At 44.6% G+C, this 22,061-nt stretch overlaps 1 long non-coding RNA gene across 1 annotated transcript in view; it reads left to right on the top strand.

Annotated features, from left to right (window-relative positions):
* Nucleotides 1-1,419: 1,419 nt before the first annotated feature.
* The window catches only part of LOC137536585 (uncharacterized), a 325,424-nt gene continuing 304,782 nt past the window's right edge, over nt 1,420-22,061 (top strand). Inside the window, exons 1-2 of the long non-coding RNA XR_011024578.1 lie at nt 1,420-1,485; nt 4,643-4,697. This is a non-coding gene — a long non-coding RNA (uncharacterized lncRNA). The remainder of the gene's footprint in view (nt 1,486-4,642; nt 4,698-22,061) is intronic.

The following is a 22,061-nucleotide window of genomic DNA, read 5'->3' as shown; positions in this document are numbered from 1 at the left end:
GCAATGACGAGAGCTCCACTCGTACTGCCCTGAGCCCCTGCGGGTCCAATCACTTTAAAGGACATTATCTCCGCACTTTTGATTGGCCCAATAAGCTGCCTGTCACTTGACAGTAAACTTGACAGGCAGCCTATTGGGCTAAGCGCAAAATGTGGGGATAATGTCCTTTAAAGTGATTGGACCCGCAGGGGCTCAGGGTAGGACGCGTGGAGCTCTTGCCATTGCCACTTAGCAGGCATAAGTTCATAGTGCTCGCTATGATACTCTGATAAGGCAAGCTAACTCCGATAAGGCACTCTATTTGTTATAGTGAATCAACCCCATAGAGAGTCGAGACCATGCCGACACATGACTTTTCCTCTTATACACCAGCACTAGCTATTACACCTCTTGCAGAACTTAGTTTTTCAGAGCTGTTTTTTGTAAAGGCAAACTAGGCAGTTGTGTAGGGTGCCATATAATGGAGGAAGCACAAGTCCACTATGACAAGGTAAATTTTATTTTTTTCAAGCCATTATATGCAGGGTTGCTCTTACGAGAAATCACGTGTGATTACCCATGATTCAAATAAGGCTTAATTGGCACAGGTGTGCGGCGGGGTTACAAGGGGTTATTTACTCATAATTCCGCCGTCCACTCTGCGTTCCAAACAGCTTGCACGCGTCCTATTGGTCGCTTTGCAAGCCCCACATCGGCGCTCTTCCTCCTTCAAGCCGGAAGTAATCACTCCTGTTTACTCGTGAGAGCAACCCTGATTATATGCATCAAGTAATTGCACAATGGAGGAGAAGTAATAGAATGGAATTGTGTTGAAAATGTTTTGGCAAAAACTTACATGAGCTAGAACATGAACCACGTTTAGGAGGAGCACCACAAAAGAATAATTTTAGTGTGCCACGATCAAGGTCTCAGTGCCCATAGAGCCCTCCAGTAGTAGAAACATCAAACAGGATCGGCACCACTCCAAATGAAGTAATTCAAGCTCTTTTATTGCATCAAAAATTCACGGATTCAGCAATCCAAATGAAGTAATTCAAGCTCTTTTATTGCATCAAAAATTCACGGCTTCAGCAATCCAAATGAAGTAATTCAAGCTCTTTTATTGCATCAAAAATTCACGGCTGAAGCCGAGAAATTTTGATGCAATAAAAGAGCTTGAGTTACTTCATTTGTAGTGGTGCCGATCCTGTTTGATATGCTAGAATATGTGCGTATGTGTGGATTTGGGATAGATGCAGTGGTATAGGAGCAGCAGTTGCAATTCCAACTGAGCCACTGCCCGTGGAAGGGCCAATTGCAGAGCCCTACATGCAGAATGTGCAGCAGAAGATAAGTAACACGCCCCCGTCTTGCATGCAAATTTCTCCATCCTCCTTAGCTCATCTCCATGGCAACCCACAATAATCTCTCTGTTCCATGACCCATGTCTTTGTTCATGGCAGCAGGCCTCAGAAAAACAGTGATGCAGTGTCACAGGAGGTCAAGGTGTGCTGATGGGATGGAGGTGGGAGCATGGAGGATGGACTGGTTACTGATTAATTTACCCATGCGTCATCTAAGTAGAGATGGCCCAAACTGTTCGCCGGCGAGCAGTATTCTGCGAACATCGGCTGTTCGCATTCGCTCTATACATCATTATTGAGCTAAACTTTGACCCCTTACCTCACAGTCAGCAGACACATGGCAGCCAATCAGCTAGCACCCATTCCCCTGCCAATCAGCTAGCACCCTTTCCCCTATCAAAAAGCAGTTGCAGTGGCCATATTGGATTCATTCTCTGCTGGCTGTTAGTGAGAGCAGGGTCAGACTTGCTGCAGATCAGTAGGGAAAGCATTAGCTAGGCCTTTGTCCTTGTTCCCCACTAGCTGTGAAAGCAAACAGCCCTTTTGAGGGCAAGCACATCGGTCTCCTGTGTTTTTTTTGTGTGTGTGTGTGTGTGTATGTAACACTCCACAGCCCACTGTCAACCAGAGCTGTGTGCACACTACTGCTGCTGCCTCATTAAGTTGCAGGCACAGAACCACTCCTGTGCATTATTATTTCACTGTATACTGATAGTACTATTGCAGTTCTCTGTCTGTGACACTCCACAGCCCACTGACGCCCAGAGCTGGGCATAATGTGATTTCTGCCCTTTAGGGATTAAAACCCGACTTTGCGTCGACTCCGTAATTTTTGATTAGACTTTTTGCATTGATCCCCCTCTGGCATGCCACAGTCCAGGTGTTAGACCCTTGAAACAACTTTTTCATTACTTTTGTGGTAAGAAACAGGCTGTGTAAGTTTTAAAATTCGCCTGCTCATTGAAGTTAATGGCGTTTTGCCAGATTCGCATGTTCGTGGACATTTTCCTGAAGTTCGCGTTTGCGAATTGAAAATTCTGTGTTCGCGACATCTCTACATCTAGGTTGGTTGCGGGAGGAAGGGAGAATGGGTTAACAATACTGACTTGGAATCCACATGGCAATTGAGGACTGTAACCAGACCCTGCTCTGCCAGCCACCAACTAATAATTTCAGCTTGTCACCTGATCCGGTTTGCCATCAGGCGATAGCTGTAATACCCATACTGCAAGATTTTTACTCCTTTTTTTTTCTTTTTCTTCTTCTTCTCATCATCTCTGTTGGGGTATCCAAGTGGGTTTAAACCTGGTAATTACTTGCAGCAAAGCGGCATACTGCCCAGTAAGTATTATGGCCTGTTGACCCTTCTGGGACTATTTGGTGAAGACCAGTGACTACTTAGGCTCAAAGCCCTGGCAGAGGCCATGGCTTCCTCTGGCGCTAAGACAAACAAGGCCCTGAGTGGCGAAACAGGTAATTTGGGCACTGCGGTAGACCCCATTGTTAATTGCAGCTATAGCGGCACCCAGTGTGTAATTTGGCTTTCAGACTTATAGATGATAGAAGATTAGGCGCAGGAAGGGATTGTTAGTGTTTGGGGTTAGGTAATAGGATGATCAGTTTCATAAATGGCTACGGGACTCTTATGGTGCCCGTACACGATACAATAAAAACGTTAGATTTTCACGTTTATTCAATCTAAATGATCGAATGGAATGAAAGTTGAATTTATTTTTTTCCTCGATCAAGAAATTCGAATGATGATCCCGTTTTTTCGAGAAAAATCTGATCGGACATGCTGGAAAAATCTTTATATTAAATCTAACAGAATAACCAAACTAAATTATCTAATCGAAAGAAAATGAAAAATTGTACCATGCATGGCCACTTTTAGTATTTGGAAGTTGGTACAGGGAGGGTTGGTGTGAGAAGTAGGTTTGGTAAAGCATTAGTAGAATATCTGTATTGCGGATATTCTACTAGTGGCTTGACCTAGCGCTCAGATTGACTGGCGCCATTTTTCCATGTATGCCTGACTGGCACTGAGTGTACTATACAAATTAACCTGCTTTGAACTACCACACATAATCAGCTTTGTTGTTTTCTTTTGTTAACTCACAGTTAACAAAATAATGGTTTGGCAGGTTTTATGGATGCTTGAGGAGCCAGATCTGTATATTCACCATATATGCACACACATAATTAGATCTGATGTGCCTGGCTATAAGGTATCTTAAACCAAGGCTTTCTTTTACCATAAAAGCGGTAATACTACAATAATCTCATTACAGTTTACTGGATCTTATTATTGTAAAACTGGATTCTGCATTTCAGCCATTGAGTGTCCATCCATCGAAGCAACATTCCTCCCATACAGTGGCCTACTGCTGATGATTAGCTGTAACTCAGTCACACTATAATACACACTTTCTTATTCTAAGAATTGACCGCTTAATAAAAGCAATTTCTGTAATTGCTTTCAATATTACTTACATGGATCAGGTTATGAAGAAGTGCAGTTTACAGCACACACAATGCCTGAAAAGCTCTTGCGTTATTGATGCTAATCAATAAAGTTTTTCATGTGCCGCCTCCCTCTAATGCCGGCTGGCCAGATAGTGAAGAGGATGAGGGCAGACTGTGCATGACTCACTTATAGATGAGACAAACCAGTAGACCTGTAATAGATTGCTGTACACTCACTATAGTCAAACTTGATGAGGATCAGTCAAACAGAATCCCTGCGCTTTGGATTATGCACCTAATAAGCCATGGCTAAACATCAAACATTAACATTCACTGATGAAAGCAGACAGCTAATGTTTACAGATATTGTTGGTATTGTTAAACCCATCAAAGGTAGAAATATGGGCATGAAGGATTTAGTCTTTGCCAACTTCAATGCAGCAAACTACTATCAGCATTTTGGTTGCTTAGTAGCTTATGGTAATGCGCATAACAGTGATACACAAATCATTATGTCATTTAGTACTTTTATTTCTATTAAAGTTGACCTGAAGTCTTACACAGGACACAAGGAAAACAGAGAGAAATGCACCCTGTGTGTTTTTAGAGAGAAGAGCCTGTCTAATTCCCCCTCATCTGTAAATAATCACAAGTGTAATATGATCTCTCAGCTGTGTCCACACAGAAATTTAGCAGTCCACAGCAGACACCACTAATATGTAAACACAGGATATTAAACCTTTGTCTGTTTTCATGAAAGCAGGAAGTAGACACACTGCATATTTATTGCAGGGGTTCTGTCAGCTGTAACAAAGACATGTTTTTCTTTAAAGGTTTCTACTGTACTGATCCTGGGATGTCAGATAAGAAGCAATGAGAGAGGAACAGGTGAGGGCTGAAGTATAGGAGCAGGTAAATGTGTCAGAATTTTTGTATTTTATTTCCAGGTTCTGCATTGGGAGCGCATGGAGGCACTCATACTGTACCTTAGCCAGCTGGCACTTTATCGATTGACCTGAGGAAGCGGGGCAAGCCTGCAAAATGTCTTGTCTGACCCTTATGTGCAAATAAAATTGTTGTCCAAGACCACATTGGCTTTTTTCCTTCCAGCGAAGTAAGGCAACTAATTTCCCTCTCTTTTGAAAATGATTTGAAATATTTTGTTATTTTGGGTGTCAACTGTCTCAATTTCTTTATCATGCTACATATATTGAAAGATAGCTTATGTCGATGGTTCCTGTGATTGTAACAACCCCAGGTTCATCTAAAAGACAAAAGGAGACCAGGAGCCCAATGGTGCAGAATCGTGTAAGATTCAGAAAAGGAAATTGCTAAGGATGTATATATATTACTCACAAAGGTGGGTTACAAATCCTTGCAACCACCGTCAGAGCAGGCGGGAAATTAATCGTCCCCGCTCAGTTTTCCAGGTCTGTGACAGGAACTGGGTGGTCGCACTCTGGAAGTTCTTTAGGATAACTAAAAAACTATCACCTCTAAAAGAGGTATGACAAGACACTTAAAACAGGGGCGCCCAATGCATAAATGCATAAAAAAGGCTAATAAGCTAATCTTATAAATAAAGAGGTAATCTTACCTCCCTTGAAGAATTTGGACCAGATTATTGAAAAAAACGTTTTTAAGGAGCGGGTGTCTCCCTGCATGCCTTAAAGCAGGGGTGCCCAATAAGTTGATCGCGATCTACCGGTAGATCGCGACAACCTATTTGGTAGATCGCGGCCGTTCGTCCGCTTCCTGTTAAATTTTGCGTCCGGCAGCTGTCAGATTCTGCTGCCGGCCGCTGGCCAATCAGAAGAGGCGGAGAGGAGAGAGGCGGTACAGCGGGAGAGGAGGACGCCGCGACGTCATAGCTGGGGGTGGCGCTGGCCACAATGCATTAACGCACGCTGCCCGCCGCCCCCTTCGCTCGTCGGAGTCTTCATTAGAGTGCCCATCTGCACTCTAGCCAGAGCGGCTGAAGGAGGGGAGACCAGGAGGAGCCCCAGACACCGCTGCTGAAACTGGAGGGAGGTAAGTGGCACCTACGCCTAACTGCACTTTACCTGGCTAACTATACTGAAGGCACCCACACCTAACTACACTATACCTGGCTAACTATACTGAAGCCACCTACACCTAACTACACTATACCTGGCTAACTATACTGAAGGCACCCACACCTAACTACACTATACCTGGCTAACTATACTGAAGGCACCCACACCTAACTACACTATACCTGGCTAACTATACTGAAGGCACCCACACCTAACTACACTATACCTGGCTAACTATACTGAAGACACCTACACACCTAACTACACTATACCTGGCTAACTATACTGAAGGCACCCACACCTAACTACACTATACCTTGCTAACTATACTGAAGGCCCCTACACCTAACTACACAATACCGGGCTAACTATACTGAAGTCCCCTACACCTGGCTATCTATACTGAAGGCACCTACACCTAACTACTCTATACCTGGCTAACTATACTGAAGGCACCTACACCTAACTACAAAATACCTGCTACCTATACTGAAGGCCCCTACACCTAGCTATCTGTACTGAAGGCACCTATACCTAACTACACTTTAGCTACCTAAATGTTGGTAGATCTCCTGGACTCTGCACATTTTAAAGTAGTCCGCAAGCCGAAAAAGTGTTGGCACCCCTTCCTTAAAGCGTACCTGTGAGGAAAAAAATGTTTAAAGTGAGATACTTACCTCAGTAGAAGGAAGCCTCTAGATAATCCAGAGGCTTTCCCCTCTCTCCTCAGTCACCCCAATCCAGAGCTAGTATCCTCCATAGATATTTGACAAGAGCTTCTCGAATATATTCATGCGGCTACACTACTGTCTTTATGCAAATGCAGCTGCACTGCGAGGGACAAGTATGGCCTGCGATATGGCACAGAGCTGCTCGTGCATGGCTTTTTCCGCCTTTGTTTCCTCGCTTTGAATCTGAAATCTCTTCAATGCCACATTTTAGATTGAGAATATCTGATTTTGGATAGTTTATAGATTTTAAAATGGCTGCAATATACAGTGGGATGCAAAAGGTTGGGCAACCTTGTTAATCGTCATGATTTTCCTGTATAAATCGTTGGTTGTTATGATTAAAAATGTCAGTTAAATATATCATATAGGAGACGCACATAGTGATGTTTCAGAAGTAAAATTAAGTTTATTGGATTTACAGAAAGGGCACAATAATTGTTTAAATAAAATTAGGCAGGTGCATAAATTTGGGCATTTTATTGATTCCAAAGCCTTTAGAACTAATTATTGGCTTTGTAAGCTCAGTGACCCCTGACTTACATACACAGGTGAATCCAATTATGAGAAAGAGTATTTAAGGAGATCAATTGTAAGTTTCCCTCATCTTTTAATTTTCTCTGAAGAGTACCAACATAGGGGTCTCAAAACCAATCTCAAATGACCTGAAGACAAAGATTGTTCACCATCATGGTTAAGGGGAACTGGGGAAGGATACAGAAAGTTGTCTCAGAGATTTCAGCTGTCTGTGTCCACATTTAGGAACATACTGAGGAAATGGAAGACCACAGGCTCAGTTCAAGTTAAAGCTCGAAGTGGCAGACCAAGAAAAATCTTCTAGACAGAAGCGACGAATAGTGAAAACAGTCAGTCAACCCACAGACCAGCACAAAAGACCTACAACATCATCTTGCTGCAGATGGAGTCACTGTGCATCGTTCAACCATTCAGCGCACTTTACACAAGGAGATGCTGTATGCGAGAGTGATGCATTGGAAACCTTTTCTCCACCCACAGCACAAACAGAGCCGCTTGAGGTATGCTAAAGCACATTTGGACAAACCAGCTTTATTTTGGAATAAGGTGCTGTGGACTGATGAAACTTAAATTGAATTTAAACAGCACAGCATACCAAGAAAAACACCTGCTACCTACAGTAATATATGGTGGTGGTTCCATCATGCTTTGGGGCTGTGTGGCCAGTGCAGGAACTGGGAATCTTGTCAAAGTTGAGGGATGCATGGATTCCACTCAGTATCAGCAACTTCTGGAGACCAATGTCCAGGAATCCGTGACAAAGCTTAAGCTGTTCTGGGGCTGGATCTTTCAGCAAGACAACGACCCTAAACACTGCTCAAAATCCACTAAGGCATTCATGCAGAGGAACAAGTACAACGTTCTGGTATGGCCATCTCAGTTGCCAGACCTGAATATATTGAAAATCTGTGGTGTGAGTAAAAGAGAGCTGTCCATGCTCGGGAGCCATCAAACCTGAATGAACTAGAGATATTTTGTAAAGAGGAGTGGTCCAAAATACCTTCAACCAGAAGCCAGACTCCCCTTAGAACCTACAGGAAGCATTTAGAGGCTGTCATTTCTGCAAAAGGAGGATCTACTAATTATTGATTTCATTTCTTTTTTTCTGGTGCCCAAATTTATGCACCTGCCTAATTTTGTTTAAACAATTATTGCACACTTTCTGTAAATCCAATAAACTTCATTTCATGTGTGTCTCCTATATAATATATTTGAATGACATTGAATGTAACAACCAACTATTTATACAGGAAAATCATGATGATTAACAAGGTTGCCCAAACTTTCGCATCCCACTGTAGTTCTGGGGCGCATTGAATGTAGCAGTGCAATTAGTTTTTCCTATATGGCCAAAGGCTGTTGTGTTGTACATACCATTTGACTTGTGTTGACCACCAGGGATTGGGTCATGATCCCCTTGGGCATCATCGCTGGGCCGGCCAGTACAGACACATACAGACGCGTACTGCTGCTATGCAATGGGGGCGGAGGGACAACAGACGGCATCAGACAGCGTGTGCATGACCTCACGCAGCGTCGGGAGAGTAGGTCTTCAAAGAAGTTGGGCGTCCTTTGGATGAGTTGATCCACCGGGTGGAATGCTCACGGGTTGGGGGATGGGGGTTGTGAGCCACTGTACACACGCTTGTTTATTGGCGGCCATTGTTTTAAAGGACAACTGTATGAGGGATATGGAGGCTACCATATTTATTTCTTTTTAAGCATTACCAGTTGCCTGGCTGTCCTGCTAATCCTCTGCCTTTTATACTTTTAGCCATAGACCCTGAACAAGCATATTCAGATCAGGTGTTTCTGACAATGGGCTCTATTCACAAAACTTCTCATAAATGACTTATTTATCACCTATTTGAGAAAAGTAACCTTTCAGCACATTTACAAGTAACATAATTACTCAAAGTAAGTTGTTCTTGATTAACTTCATTTCAATGTTATTTTTCTTACGTTAATTATATTATATTTTTGCTCTTTTAAAGCTTAAAAATATAATATAATTAAGGTGAAAACAGAGGAAAGCAGGTGAAAAAGCTTTGTGAATCATGCCCACTGTCAGAACTGACCAGATTCGCTGCATGCTTAGTTTATGGTGTAATTCAGACGCTGCTGCAGCCAAATATATCTGCAGGGCTGCCAGGCAACTAGTATTGTTTAGAAGGAAATGTTATTTAACCTCCCTGGCGGTAAGCCCATGCTGAGCACGGGCTATGCCGCCGGAAGGCACCGCTCAGGCCCCGCTGGGCCGATTTGCATAATTTTTTTTTTGCTACACGCAGCTAGCACTTTGCTAGCTGCGTGTGCAATCCAATCACTGCCGCTACCCGCCGATCCGCCGCTATCCGTCGCGCCGCAGCCACCCCCCCCCCCAGAGCCCGTGCGCTGCCTGGCCAATTAGTGCCAGGCAGCGCTGTGGGGTGGATCGGAGTCACCTTTGACGTCACGACGTCGATGACGTGGTTGACGTCATCCCGCCCGTCACCATGGCGACGGGGGAAGCCCTCCAGGAGATCCCGTTCCGGCGATCGGAGGGGCTGGGGGGATGCCGCTGAGACCTTGTCTCGCTACATGAAAAAAAAATAAAATAAAAAAAAAACGGCTTTGCTGCCCCCTGGCGGATTTTAATAAACCGCCAGGAGGGTTAAATGGAAATAAAAATGTCAGACTCCATATCACTCTCAGCTCAGGTTCAGGATTTCCCTTGTTTACTTCTAGCCATTCAGGAAGAAGATCTGTGAATCCTGAGGGTACATGCAGATAAGATCATTCCATTTGTTACCTGAAGATTGGTACATGTTAAGGAGCTGTATGGGTGTTCCCATGAGCCTCTGGGACTCCATACGTGGCTCATGTTTTGCATTTATCTTGGAGCTGTAAACATGCCTTACTGTACAGAGAATGCAAATAGACCATGCAAATGCTGCTGTTGATGGAATGCTTCTCTAAAGGAGATGAGGAAAATCAGTTCTTTGCATAAGGTCTGCCATGGCACTGAGATTGCTCAAATATCTGACTCTTTGCATAAAGCAGAAATTCTGACAAACCTAAAAGCCTCCATGTATTTCAATAACTAAAATAAATACACAGTCTAAAAAATATTGCATCATTTTATCATACTGAGCATTCTGTTGTGCTCAACAGGAAATAAGCTAAAGTTATCCTTCACTATATCTTTGAAAATGTATCATTGTTATAAAGACTATTATTTCCTCCAGTGACCCAAAGTGTATACATGTAAAAAACGGCGCTGGGAAATTTGGGTGCAGAATGAAGCTGAAAAACGACTTACGCTGCTCCTGCAAAAGTATCGGTGGTGTTAATTACTATTCCCCCTTCAGCCTGCCAATGGACACCAGGGAAAGACGTAATTTGGCTGCCAGCTATTGCCAGTGGACAAATTACACTGTTTTTAAAGTAATTTGGGCTCTGTCTTTCGCCGGCGTTGAATTTAGCTTCCGAAGGCCACTATAGCCGTATTTCACATTACGGCCTATGGCGGGGCATGGTGCGCCCAAATGTGCCGGTGCCTGTTAGTTCTGCTTCGATCCTAAGTATTTGCATCAGTTGACTGAATCTGATCAGATATTTTTAAGGTGGCCACACACTGGTCCATTTGTCCAATAGATCGATCCCTCTCACATCATTATCTGATCAGAGTGGTAGCTATCTGGTCGAATCCCTCTACACACTGTACACACGGTTTCCATATATTTCAGCATAAAGTTGATTGAAAGTCTGTAAGCACTGCCTGATAGGTCTTCTCATCTAGTTTCAACTCCCTGGAGCAATGTTTTGGCACCCATTCATTTGGGCATCTTGCACTAGTAGTGAGCATTTCTTCTTGTGACTTGCTTTAGTGAACAGGTGTCAAACTCCAGTCCTCGAGGGCCGTATCCAGGGCCGGTTTTCTCATGAAGCAAGGTGAAACATTTGCATCAGGCGCAGAGATTAGAGGCAGCATGTTTGTACTGCGCTTACACTAAAAGCATGCAGTCAGAGTAGGAGAAGAAGCGAGAGGAGAGGTCATCATTAGGGAAAAGCGGCTTGTTGTGCTATGTGAGGAGTCTGACAGTGAGTGGGGGAGGGGGGGGGGGGAGAAGAGCAGCAGTATTTTATTTGACTTGCACAGCAGAAGGGAGGAGGTGGCACTGCTGTCCTTGCTGAGGAAGAATGAGTGGCCGAGGGTGAGCAGTTTGTTTGTCACGGACTCGCAGCCAGCCAGTGTGCTATTGTGTTGAGCTGCAGCATGTCATGTGAGAACATTAATGAAGCAGAGTAATTTGTGGAATGCTGTACAATCTTTACAAATTGGGGGGGGGGGGGGGGGTGGATGGGGCGTCAGGCAGCAAAAAGTCCAGAACCGGCCATGGCCATATCCAAGCCAGTGGTCAGGAATCAGGATGGACTAAGAAAAGTGTTCTACTTGATGAACTACACATTTCTTTAATCAGTCCCAGCAATTTATTTGAGCTGCGCCAAAAATGTGTGAGGATCTCGATCTTGAGGCCAGGAGTTCAACATCCCTGATTTAACGGTTCTCCTTGGTCCCAATTCCTACCCTAAGCCACTTTGTTTGCCTAACCTTTTACCTCTTTGCTCTGCAATGCATAACTGATAAACCTTGCTTATACCTCTTATTACCCTAGCTCAGTGATGGCTAACCTTGGCACTCCAGCTGTGACAAAACTACAAATCCCATCATGCCTCTGCCTCCCTGAGTTATGCTTAGAGCTGTCAGAGTATTGCAATGCCTCATGGGACTTGTAGTTCCACCACAGCTGGCGTTCCAAGGTTGGCCAACACTGCCCTAGCTCTTAACCTTAAACCCTTATCTACCTGATGGTTATCGTTCTGACCCTCCGTGATGGCTAACCCTACCTTTCTCTCCAAACAATTCCCTAACCTGTCTTCTGATTTGTCATCATATCTTCAAACACCCAAAACATTTGGGTATTTAGGGCTCAGTGTAATATATGGTGTGAAGATATGGTTCATGACAGTGCCAAGCAAGGTTTATCAGTTTTGCAGAACAAAGAGGTAGAGGTTAGTCTAAGGTGGCCACTAATGAAGGATCGTTTACAAATGAATCTTTGTATTAATAATCCAAAATAATTGTTTTGGACCACTAACAGACAAGAATCTCTTAACCAATCAGATTAGTGAAATCGATCTGATTTTCAGTTCGATCCTAATCCTATCAATCTAAACAGGACATTCATTTCTTATCGTTCATATGAAGCATCATTCATAAACAATCGTTTGGCAAATTGTATCCTTAGTTGCTATGGGGGTCTCTTGGGGGGGGGGGGGGGGGGAAGAGTTTAAAATTACCTGGGGCTTCTACCAGCACCTTGAAGCTGTAATGTCCCACGACGTCCTCCTACGTTCCTCTGTTCCCCGGCGCCGGTCCCGATAATATATTAATCTAACAAGACTAATAATGCTCGCTCCCATGCGTGTCATCGGGAGCTTACTACGCCAGTGCAGTACGAAGTTTTCTTGTACTGCGCCTGCGATGACACACCCGGGAGCGAGCACACGCTTGGCCTCGGCTGTGCAGCCGCAGTGGGTCTCAGATGCCGATCAGACCAGGACCGTCAGCGGAGAACGGCGGATTGTCGGAGGACGGGCCGGTAGAAGCCCCAGGTAAGTGTCCGTTTTAATTTAAACCCCCCCCCCCAAAAAAAAAGAATTCCTTTAAGTAAGCCTAGGCACCTTTGACATCGCTAACCCTAAAATTGTAATATTTACCTATCGGCATGCAAACTGTGTTCATGCCTCGCGCACCAGCATAATAATTACGGTGCTGCAAAAAAAACCCCAAAAAACCCTTGCTTTGGTTAAAACCGATTGATTTCACTGCATTAGACAACAGGTATTTTTTGCAGCTGGGCCAAGCCAATGGTAATTGGATGAAAGCCAAGAATGCACTCTACAGGTAAACTGACACTTAACAATTTTGTCTTGTTTTTTTTGCCTTTAAGAATACATCACTTCTGACTTAAAATGACAGGCAGCAATTAACTAAAATGCACTGACTTTTATCTGGAAAATCTGACCATGGCTGGTCTGAACCAGCAGAATAACTCTGCATAGCATGTTTGTATCGAAGAATTTAGACAAAATAGTAATTTCTGCATAGTCTCTTTACATGCCTATAGTTGCATAAAGAGTTATTTTTACCCTCACTAGCCTTCCCAGGGCCTTAGGCATGGCATAAGCTGAGGCAGCTTACTGGTCATTCAGCTGGTGACAATTTCTAGCATGCTTTGTCAGCAGACAGGACAAACTAAGGAATTTTCTGTATGCAGTAGGCGACACCAAAGCAGACCTGTTACTGTGACAGGTTAGTCCAGCTCTTATTCTTGTAACCCTTAGCCAGTTGATGACCTTCATAAGAAATGAAAAATGGTATTTCTATTGGCTGTGGAAGCAAATGAAACCCAATAGAATTTTCCTTTAACTTGTGTATGTCAGTTTACGTTGTGATATACTGTTGTATTTTTTATGCTTTTGGTTTTTAAGTTATGTAATTTGACCATCATTAGAACAAACTTAACCTCCTCTTGATATCAACTAAACTTGGTACAGTCATTGTCAACCATCGGGTTAATTCCAGTTATAGACATAAGATGTGCACCATCTGATTTTTGTCTTGATTTGACAAACTTGTCCGGTGACATTTATATAGATGTCCATTCTGCGCACTTGTGTTTTAATCCTTCAGCCGCTGGCACGAAGTACTTATGCACAATTTTGCATTCTGAAAACAGTACTTGGTGACATATGTTTACTTTTCCTTGTAAAATGTAGCAACTATACGGTTTCACTTTACAGTAGTGAAAAGAGGCACTTGCCTACTTTTTTTTCTGGCATTGCAAGGGTTAATAAAGCAGTGCCTTATCTATGCAGTGAGAGCTGTTAGACTGCACACCTGCAGAAAAGATGAATGGCTTCCATGGCAATCACTCATAGGAGGATAGTGAAAAGCAAGAAGAACATGATTTCTGTGTGGGAGCTGAAAGAAAAGAAAGATGCAAGTGAGATATTAAATGTGGCACAGACTTGAAACTGCTATTTTCAGCTTTGAAACCCAAAATAATACTATGGTAAGTTGTGTTGAGGAACAGGTCTTCAGATACAATTACATGTATTTATCTCATACATTTATTTTCACTGCAGATTGCTTTAATTATACCGAATTATAAATCTATGTTGGATACATGTGTTTTGGTATTTTTTTTCAGTCATTCGTGGAAACTAGGGGTTTAAAGCTCTTCTTAGGGCCCGTTCACACTTGCAATCGCAGAATGCCGGCGATCACCGCCGGCGTTTTGCGGGAGTGATTTTCCCGCGATTAGCGCGGAAAAATCACTGGACACTGCGGCGGTTTTGGAGCGATCGCAATTAGCGTGCTGTGCACGCTAATCACGATCGCTAATCGCGGAACGCTTGTCGCCGGCAAACCGCTGCATGCAGGTTATCGCTAACCGCAACCGCGGCAGTGAGAACACTGCCACTCACTACATTGTGTAGCGGTTCTTGCAGAACCGCGAGCGGTTTGTCATGAGCGGGAATCGCGCGATTCCCGCTCAGGTGAGAACGGGCCCTTAGTCTTAATTAAAAGACACAGAACATTTATATTGCGCTTTTCTCCTGGTGGACTCAAAGCGCCAGAGCTGCGGTCACTAGGTCATGCTCTATAGGCAGTAGCATTGTTAGTAGGCCTTGCCCAAGGTCCCCCCAAGGAAGAGACAAGACTTGAACCCTGGGCTCCTGTGTTAGATACAGGGCCCATAACCAGTACATTCTCCAGCCACAAACACAGCAGAAGTAGTGGAAAGATAGGGAAAACAGAGAGTCAAGTATAATGTAATATGTACTGAATGGAGGTTGTTTCAATAAAACCTTAAAATAGAATGATGCTCACAAATGTGGGTTTCCTCAAAGGCAACCACTGTAACAGCAAATGGAAAGAACAACACCGACTCCACTTGGGTTAAGAAGCAGCTCTCTGTAGTAACTGGAAGCAAATGGAAACACACCTCTACCAAGGCGGTCAATAGGCAAGGACAAAACTGGCACCAACAAGAATAAAATAAACTAAAACTAGTTTAAAAGGGAGGTAGCGGTGGACATGCCCCTAAATGGATGACTAAATGGAAGACAAAAACTGTATTTTTCAAGAAAAGCTTTATTTGGATACACTCCACATGTGAGGTGTTTCACAGGAAATACCTGCTTCCTCAGGCAAAACTATAGGCATAACTGTGAGTTAGTCTCTCCATGCTTTGCGCCTCCAGAAGGGGAGTGCCTGAGGAGGTATATTTTGCAAAAAATGTCACAAGTGGAGTGTATCCAAATACAGCTGTTTTTACTTGAAATAGACCATTTTACTGCCTCCCTTTTAAATTGGTTTTAGTGTATTTTGTTGTTGTTTTCACCTCTGTTTTACATTTTTTTTACATTGCCTACAAAAGAAGTAATGACTAGTTTAGCACTCCCCTGCAATTTTCATCATACCCACCAGTGTCGTCCATTTGTCTTCTCCTGCCAGGCATCATAGATTATTCATAGCACAGAGCAGGGATGGAGGCCTAGCAGGAGGAGGCCACACACTACTAATACCTTGAGCCACCTGGTGAAAGTATGGCTGATGTATATATTTTTCAACTGTGTTATGTATCTAGAAAGGCTAAATCTTGTTATTGCTCGGCACAGGCAGTGGGGAGGCAGCCAAGGTACCTGAGTGCAGCTGGTGCCATGCTCACACTTGACATGAGGCTTTTTTTGCCACCATCTAAAATCATTGTCATTGGGCTGCATTAAATTGTAGCCAAAAGGCACTCCGTGGCCAGCAGACAGGAGCCCAATAAACGTGCCGTTCAGAAAGAGGGTTTATTGTTGCATGTGGCTGCTGCACAAGCTCACCAGGGACCAAAACACAAGCTAGAAAACTCCCCCCCCCCCCCCCCCCACGCTGACTTCAATGGATTTTACACTTGACTCCCACAGAGACCTGTAATTTTGGACTGATTTGAGTAATTGTTTCCCACCAATAGACTGATGTGGTGTGTGAGCTCAGTGCTGCTGATGGAGGGATAATTATTTGCTTTTTAGTAAAGGAATTTGTAATCTTTGTATGTGGGACAGTGTTTAGCCTCTCAGGTTTCTTGCCATAGCTTTTTTTATTTATAGAGAACCCAATCAGCGAGGAGGGAAGGGATGCGGGCAGGGACCGGAGCTATGGAGGAGGCGAGGAAGCGGCAGAGACTGACAGATGCAGAGGTAAACAGCTGGCTGCCTCACGCTGTGTGTCGACAGCTCGGCGACTTATGGGGGCAAGCAGAGTGCGAGGGGGGGGGGGGGGGGGCAGCGGGGAGCAGTATAGCAACAAAGGCTGGGCAGTATACGCAGACCCAGCATCTGTGTGCTGATAGCAATCTTAGAACCCACCTCCGGTTCTCTTTAAAAGTGTAAGACCAGCCATAATGTCTAAAGTACCCCTGAAGTGGAGGCAACCATAATTATTTTCTTTTTAATAATACCAGTTGCCTGGCAGTCCAGCTGATCTCTTTGGCTGCAGCAGTGTCTTAATCACACACCTGAAATAAGCATGTCAGCACGGCAGCCAGGCAATGGGTATTGTTTCAAAGAAAATTAATATGGCAGCCTCCATATCCCTCTATGTTCAGATGTGTGTTAATATTAGTTGTGGATATAATTTGTAAGGCCGGATCCACACTATAAGCGCTTTTGTGAGTGCTTGCGTTTGATTAGCGCTTGCTGAGCGCTTTTTAAAAAATCTCTCCCATTCACTTTCATTAAAATCGTGTTAAAAATCGTGTACAAATCGACACGATCACGTGCGTTTTTCACGTATATGTGATCGCGGCAATTGCAGTGATTTTTTTTTTACCGCAATTTTAATGAAAGTGAATGGGAGCGATTTTTTTAAAAAGCGCTCTGCAAGTGCTCATCAAACGCAAACACTCACAAAAGTGCTTACAGTGTGAATCCGGCCTCAGGGCTAGACCTGCAGTCAGGATTTTCTTAAAATGGATTTACTTTCCCCCACGCTGGTATTTTATTGCATCTGTGTCACGACTGGTAAAGAGTTCTTTTCACTTCCCTTTCTTGATGGCTGTTACTGGGGAAACTGAACCAAGGTGGCAACAATAGTCTGACACCAGGTCTAAACTACACCAATGACTCTGAATCTAAAATAAAAAAATAATTGGCTTGCGTTTAACTTTTGCAGTGACTACCAGACCCACAGTACCTGTAAATCCCCCAAGGAAGGCTCTCTGCTGGGTTTTCCCAGCAATCTACTCTATACAAACAGTACACCAATACCCACCATCCAGTGCAGTCATGGGGAGCTTCACTACTGCGGGTTTGATGAGAGGTCCACAAAGTGCAGACACAGTGTGTGGTGACCAAAATCATTATTAGTGATAAGTCTCAGATAAAAGTTTGATGTACACCTGTACACACTTGGAATAGGCATCCAAAATGATCTTTGATGATCCTTTCTGGTTACCTAAGTTGCAAATGAGTTGAAACTTTTAACACACTCTAACCACACAGGCAGGTATCCCCAGAGGAGACACATACGGCACACAATTTATCCCTAGACGCACCACAAGAGGAGGATTTACACATAGTTGACTTCAATGAAGACACAAACATTTAGGCCAATTTGTTCTAATTTTATTTTATACTGCCTGAATACAGGTACAAATTGTATTTACAATTGTCATGGGGTCATCTCACCCCGGGATCCAGAAGAAGGCGAAAAAACCCCCCAGAGGCAAGTTAGGTCTGATTTGTGCCTCGGAGGGGAAAAAATTCCTTCTTGACTCCTATGTGGCAGTCGGATTTTACCCTGGATCCCAGGTATCTCCCCAGACCATGCTGCCACGCTGTCTCTGCTGGGCATCTTCTGTCTTCTCTTCTTCTCTGGTTGGGAATCTTCTGTCACCTCTTGCAGGGACATCCACAGATGGTGGGGGATTCTGGCTACATTTACAAGGAGGGGGGGGAAGGATCAGCCTACCTATACAAGGGGGGAATTTGGCTACCTTTGCTGTGGGGGATCTGGTTACCTATGCAAGGGGGGACTCTGAGTACCTATACTAGGGGGGACTCTGGGGAAACCTAAGTGGCAGAATGCTACCTTTACTGGTGGGAATTTGGCTACCTATACTGAGGGTATGAGGCACATAATGTTACCTTTACTGGGGGGGGGGGGGGGATACAGCTACCTATACTTAGGCCCCGTTCACATCACAAACGCGGATGGCCATGCGTGCGGAACGCAACGCATGCGAACGCACGTCATCCGCGTTTGTGTGTGTTGCGTGGCTGATCCCATCACTGAAAAGTGAATGGGACAGCCACGTGTTTTTTGCAAAAAATGCGTGCAGCATGAGTTCCCGGACTGCACAGGTCCGGAGCGCATGCACTCTATGCACTGTCTGATGTCATGCGTGTCGGCCTCCCGCACGCGTTTCCAAAACGCGGCTGGAAACACGTGCAGTGTGAACGGGGCCTTAGGGGGGACTCTGGCTAGCTATACAGGGGAAGGGAGGGGGAGGGGATCTGACTACCTATACAAGGGAGACTATGGCTGCCTGTACTTACCTCTCGCTATTTTTAGTGGAGTCTCTTGTTACCTATACATAGGAGGGACTCAGATCTAACTACACTAGGGTTGTTTTTGCCCAACTATACTGGGGGGGGGGGGCTATAAGGCTCCTAAACTGGTGGAACATAAGGCTACCTAAACTGGTAGGAGTCTGGATACACATATGTGTATGATCAGAGCGTCTTGGTCTGATCTAGACAAGAGGGGTCTGAGCCCCATAAAGTGTCTGCCACGGGGCTAAAAAGCCTCATGTGGCCATGCGGTAAAGAATGTCAAATCCAGTAATATGGAAATCCATGGAGGGAGACCCAGGTGCACTCGATATGAGCGGATGTTCCGCCATCTGCCCTAATCCAGGAAGCGCCCCTACGTCCTCATGCACCTGTTACATCACCTCAACTAGGAGATCCACTATGTGTCTGACCAGAGAGTCTAGGTCTGATCTATACAAGAGGGGGTCTGAGCCCCACAATGTGTCTGACCAGAGCGTATAGCTCTGATCTATACAAGAGGGGTCTGAGCCCCACAATGTGTCTGACCAGAGCATATAGCTCTGATCTATACAAGAGGGGTCTGAGCCCCACAATACGTCTGCCACGGGGCTAAAAAGCCTCCCATGACCATGCGGTGAAAGAAAGTCAAATCCGGTAATATGGAAATCCATGGAGGGAGACCCAGGTGCACTCGATATGAGCGGATGTTCCGCCATCTGCCCTAATCCAGGAAGCGCCCCTATGTCCTCATGCACCGGTTACATCACCTCAACAAGGAGATCCACTTTGTGTCATGTCCGATAATAAAGTGAATATTCAGTGTTTGAAGTGGCCCTTGATGGAAATAAAGCTGCGAGAGCTCTCAGGATGTTTCTGGCCCTCGCACTAGCCACATAGCATTCTGATGGTTACCAAGGGCTCACCATGCTGCTGCTGCTGCAACCCCATTGGTGGAATAGGCTCTTCACCCAGAGAGTCCTGCACATCCCCCCACTGACCACCTGGGAAAGAGCTGTAACCCCCTGCTGGCCACTACACTCTACCTATCACTACCTACTGGCCACTATCATCTACCTAATACTACCTGCTGGCCACTACACTCTGCCTATCACTACCTACTGGCCATTATAATCCACCTATCATTACCTGCTGGCCACTACAATCCGACTATTACTACCTTCTGGTCAGTACAATCTACCTGTAACCCCCTACAGGCCACTACAATCCACCTATTACTACCTGCTGGCCACTATACTCCACCTAATACTACATGCTGGCCACTACAATCTACCTACATTACCTGCTGGCCACTACAGTCCACCTATTACTACGTGCTGGTCAGTACAATCTACCTATCACTATCTGCTGGCCACTACAATCTACCTAATACTACCTGCTGACCACTACAATCTACCTATCAGTACCTGCTGTCCAGTACAATCTACCTGTCACTACCTGCTGGCCACTACAATCTACCTGTCACTACCTGCTGGCCACTACAATCTACCTGTCACTACCACCTGGCCACTACAATCTACCTGTCACTACCACCTGGCCACTACAATCTACCTGTCACTACCTGCTGGCCACTGTAGTTTACCTATTACTACCTGCTGATCAGTACAATCTACCTGTCACTACTTGCTGGCCACTATAATCCACTTATTACTACCTGCTGGCCACTACAATTTACCTATGACTACTTGCAGGCCACTATAATCCCCCTATGACTGCTTGCTGGCCACTACAATCTACCTGTCATTATCTGCTGGCCACTACAATCTACCTGTCACTACCACCTGGCCGCTACAATCTACCTGTCACTACCTGCTGGCCACTGTAGTTTACGTATTACTACCTGCTGGTCAGTACAATCTACCTGTCACTACCTGCTGGCCACTATAATCCACTTATTACTACCTGCTGGCCACTACAATTTACCTATGACTACTTGCAGGCACTATAATCCCCATATGACTGCTTGCTGGCCACTACAATCTACCTGTCAATATCTGCTGCCCACCATAATCTACCTGTCATTATCTGCTGGTCACTAAAATGTATCCATCACTACCTGCTGGCCACTGCAATCTACCAGTCATTACCTGCTGCCCATTACAATCTACCTATCACTATCTGCTGCCCACTACAATCTGCCTATCACTATCTGTTGATCACTATATTTTACCTATCACTACTTGCAGCCACTAGAATCTAACATTTGCCCCTTACTAGAATTTAATGATCAATACCTGACTGTCACTACAATCTGCCCATAACTACCTGCCGACATACCTATCTGCCCATACCTACCGGCCAATAGAATCAGTTTTTGACTGTGTATATGTGTGGGGTGGACACAGGTTGCCTCTCCTGGGGAGCCAAGTAGGTCACACATGGTCTTGCAAGCTGGCAAGCCACAATCACTGAAAGAGATCAGAAAGACAACGTGTTAGTTTAGTCCAACAACAAGATAAAATAAATATTTCAACATTCAGTTGCTTATTATGCAACTATTATGCGTGGTCCAAACTGACCATCCCTACTGCTGATCTCAGTGAAGGGGGGGGGGGGGGGGGGATCAGACTCCAGGGAGGTCTTTCCTGGTTATTGTAGTTAGGATCCCATTGAGCAATATGTACAGTGTGCTGTATGTCTATCTACAACCTTATATGGAGATCATATATTATTTATGTTGTGGATACTGTGCTGGAGTGGCAGAACTGTGAATTATGGGACAAAATGAAGACTTACCACCTCCATGTCACCAGTCCTCCAGGAACAGGCCCGCCCGGGAGAAGGGGCCGCCAAACGGTCGCGGAGTCTCTGTTAGGGGGGGAGAACACATGTTGATCAGTCATACTGTTCGCACAAAATAATGATCTCAAGATAAAATGAGATTACATTGAAATAGTTCTAGTTTTGTAAAGGAAAGTGTCTCCCACCCCCCCCCCCCCCCCACCCCCCCCCCCCCCTAGTAATTACAGTTCATATTTTGCATACAAAAGATGCTCAACTTTGCTCAAAGCTGCTCAAAAAGTCTCACTAAATGTTGCAGCTGCATGGTATAGTGCAGTCAGCATGAAATCTAAATCTATTGATATGCAGCTGTGACTGATTGATGCAGTGCAATGCTATGTGCCACTGATCTACCGCCACGCCTCCCCCACCTCTATTTGTTCAAGTAAAAATCCATAAAAATTATGATTGATGTGTCACATTGTGCTATAGATTCCCATGACAGGGAAATTTGATGTGTGTATGGCTCACTTTAG

Source organism: Hyperolius riggenbachi, chromosome 10 (genome assembly GCF_040937935.1).
Source record: "Hyperolius riggenbachi isolate aHypRig1 chromosome 10, aHypRig1.pri, whole genome shotgun sequence".
NCBI classification, from domain to species: Eukaryota; Metazoa; Chordata; class Amphibia; order Anura; family Hyperoliidae; genus Hyperolius; species Hyperolius riggenbachi.
This window is presented reverse-complemented; position numbering and strand designations above follow the sequence as displayed.